Source organism: Hetaerina americana, unplaced genomic scaffold (assembly GCF_022747635.1).
Source record: "Hetaerina americana unplaced genomic scaffold, ioHetAmer1.1.p SCAF_7, whole genome shotgun sequence".
Taxonomy (NCBI): Eukaryota; Metazoa; Arthropoda; class Insecta; order Odonata; family Calopterygidae; genus Hetaerina; species Hetaerina americana.
Genome location: NW_027287316.1, coordinates 41,985,049 through 41,988,897, shown reverse-complemented (window position 1 = coordinate 41,988,897; position 3,849 = coordinate 41,985,049). Strand labels below are relative to the sequence as shown.

The following is a 3,849-nucleotide window of genomic DNA, read 5'->3' as shown; positions in this document are numbered from 1 at the left end:
GAAGGAAAATATTTGTCTTAGTACGGAAATCTGCAAAAAATGAGTGAGGAAAGGTGGCCACTGACATATGGAATTGGAGCTACCCAGTGGGCAGAAGAAGAAGAAGAGAGAAATCGAGAAGGATATGTTGGCAGGGAGTGAATGAGATCACGCTCTTCAGACAACAAAAGAGAACGACATTCATAAAAGATAGATGGCAGGGAGGACGCGGAAACAACCGAGATTTGTAAAAAACGAAACGTCATCAAAGCAGACAATCAATTTGAAATTGTTAAAAGCTTTGAAATAAATCATAGTTTTATGCTTGGAAAGGCCACGATTATTTTACAAATGATTCGAGACCATTTCAATGAGATATATAAAATGATAAGGCGCGTATATTATCATAAATTTAATTCGTGAACATACTTAAAAATATACGTTCCTCGTCGATTCATTCTCTCATCCATCCCTCACTTATTTAACCCAGTCCATTGCCTAGTCACTTTTCCCTACTGAAACGTAAAGTGTAATTACTCTTGTAAAATACCCGATAATTCAAGGAAGGAGTTGTGATAGTGAAGTCATTCAAACCCTAACGTTTTTTGATGAAAAACTAAATCGTCCGTCAAAGATACACGATATTAAAATGATGAAGTAAAAGATTCCACCGAAAGTTAAAAATAGTGCATAGACACGCACCATATTATTATCGTTGCAAAAAACCAGTTCGATCACAGAGAAATAGAAGAAATGGTGGGGAGAAAAAAGGAAAGAGACGTATTCACTTCACACACTAGATAGACATTCGGTCTATAAATGACGTCTCGAGCTTTACAGTGAACGAGTTTTTGCTTACCTTAACGAGGGAGAAGGGGGTTAATTTGACTTAACCTTGATCCCGTAGATTCAGCAAAGCTTTACTAATCTCTAACACACCATCGGGATATTAGTTATAACTGGCATTTAAGATTTTACTTTGCAAGAAGAGACGGTACGATCAATTGTGTATTCCATCTAGGAATCATCTTGATTTAATACCGTTCTGAAAATTTGTCTCTAAATTTTTTTCTATATATTTCTCTAAACAATATTTGTGCCTGTTTAATCTGTCATATACGATTGAAAAACACGCCGGTGGTCCTCTGTACACCGTCAAGTCCACGAAGAGAATTAGGTTACTTCCAAAAACGTTTAAGGTAAGAGTTTCTTGCACAATTATTAACAGCGGCGGGACTAATGGAGTACACTGTGTGACAGTGATCTATTCTCTCGTGATGAAATGTGATAACGGAAGTTGAGATGGATATAAAGAACAAAATACAAGGCAATCCCAATCATACAAGTACAGATGAGGTCCACTTATAGATGCAGTCTAACAGCGGAGAAGGTCTCTGACCACAATTCTTTAAGTCCCTAAAAAAAATGGTGTGCTTTAACACAATTAGAAGGAAAAGACAAAATCGGCAGCATTGGTCGCGCATTTAAACCATTCCAAAAACAAAAAAAAACCTATTCCTATTCCTCAGCCCTCAGAGAAAGCACCGACAAATGAAAACGGAGCTCCTTCAAGACACGGGGTCGCGATTAATCGTTTCCGAAGACGATTGAACCCCCCCTTCCCACAAAAGAAAAATTCGATCGGAATTGAAAAGGGGAGAGCGGGAGGAGACAATGAAAAAAAGGGAAAGATAGACCTTGTCTTGCATTCTCTAATATATGGCGATTGCGTGCCAGTCTTTTTTCCGCCAAACCGGGAGATTTTTATCTATGGGATGGCGAGATAAGAGAGAGAGAGAGAGGTAGGTAGGGGTTGGGTGAGGGAGACACATGCCGCCCCCTTAGGAGTTACCGTGCCTTGCGAATCGGAAAGAGGGATCCTGGGCATCGGAGCACTCTCACAGGAAAGAGGTCAAAATTTCCCCACCGATCCACCCTCAACTTGCCCACCCGACGCCCCTAGCGAAAAATCCCCCGCGCAGAGTTCGATTGCGAGCGGAGCTTGGAAGAGAGGGGGCGCGCTGCTCCGGAGAGAAAGAGGTCCGGCAGAAGAGCAATTTATGGAGGTGAAGGGCAAAAAGGGATGAGGATTCGCTCGAGAGGTTAAGGGGGTTAAGGGGAGGAGGAGGCGAGATCTGGACATCCTCCGGGGATGGACCCCCACAACCCCATCCTTAGAGTTGCGGGGCAGGATAAAAATAAAAGATTACAATCGGAGCGAGCACCGGAAAGAAAGAAATTATGCCTTCCCCCACACCCCCCCCCAAACCGATATTGTATAGTACGGTTCGGAAGCGTGTTCACTCGGGGGACAAGACAAATTACGAGACGCAATTAAATTAAAACCAGTGAAGATATATTGCAGTCAGGACTAGCTACTAATATGGGCTGAAGCCCCATCTCCCAATAAAAAGAGCGATTAAGGATTAATAGTCTTTGGTCTCTCAAATCTCTGCTTCTCATGTATAGTACTAACTCAACAAGCTCGAAGTAATATCATCACTCTGCGGCCGTAATTGTTGCAGTCCATTACACAATAGAATTTTCTGAAGACAATTACAAACACCCAAGCCCTAAATGCTGCTAAAAGAATTAGATAAAGCCCAGAGTAAATCCGCCAGATTCGTCAAAAATTGTTACGATAATAAAGACGAATGCGACAGGCATTTTGGAGGAAATAGGTTAAGAGCCACTTGAGATCCGAATAGAACAAGCGAGACTTTTAGCAAAGTTCAAAACAAACGAGTTTAGCTATGGCAAAAAGGGAATTATTATGGCCCCACACTAATTGGGTAGGTTAAGTCACAAATCTAGGACAAGTGAGATACACTCCAGTACAGATAGGTATAAATATTTGTTCTTTCTTCGGACAATCAGTGATCATAATACTACCCGTAAGAAATCCAAGTCAATTAAGTAATGATTAAGACATTCGAATTGCAAGCGAGGGCAAGATCAAATGCTGCGTAGATATCTGGTACATACGTAGGTTCATATGTATTTGCATTTTAGTTGCTGGTATATCTACTCAAATGTGTGTAAAAATCGGTTTTGCATGAATACCAATACGTGGGTGTGAATTGGAATAGTTTTATTTGTTTTTCATGTGGTTGCATCCTATTTTACGCCCCTGCGATGGCTTGCGGAGTTTTGCGTGGATGTAGAAATTGGAGGAAAACCCTTCTAGGAGGGAACCCGCGACCTCTGGGTTTGCAGGCAAGAAATTCACCCAATTAAAAAAATCTTGTCAGGTGTGGGGTTGTGTGGGGTTCGAACCCACGCTCTCATTTGAGAACCAGAACTTAAGTCTGGCGCCTTAGACCACTCGGCCAACCTGACATACAACTGATTATGTGTAAGGTTAACATTTCATCACGCTACGAATTTAATTTAGATTTTAACGTCAGAAGCTATCATTACAATTTCATTTTTTAATAAAAGGTGGAGGGAATATCTCACTGTTGCGATTATGGTTGAATTACTTTCGACAGAATTATGATTTGCTAGCAATCACGTCGTAGGCTCTTCCCAATTATCAATAACACTCAGTCCACATCACTTTTATTCCCACACTGTCCCTCTGTTTCGTTTAAACGCCCGTCGAACTTGCGAGACATCTTCAAGTCCACAAATCCAACTTCAAGCACCCCCGTCTCTCCCCCGCCCCTATCCGCACCATGCAACCGCCCACGCTGGAAATGCTGTCATCTTTTAAGACCCTCCCCCTCACTCAGTACCAACTCCCAACCACTCACCACCTGTACCTCAAAAAATATTATATATCGCCTCTCCTGTAACTTCTGCCCGGCCTTCTACGTGGGCGGATGCACGACCGCACTTTCCCTCCGCATGAATAACCACCGATATTCC

The 3,849-nt window shown here is 42.1% G+C and overlaps 1 non-coding gene across 1 annotated transcript; it reads right to left on the bottom strand.

Moving 5' to 3' along the window:
• Positions 1-3,224: 3,224 nt before the first annotated feature.
• Positions 3,225-3,318, bottom strand: TRNAL-UAA (transfer RNA leucine (anticodon UAA)). The gene has a single exon. It is a non-coding gene; the product is annotated as a tRNA-Leu (tRNA).
• Between the last annotated feature and the right edge of the window lie 531 nt (positions 3,319-3,849).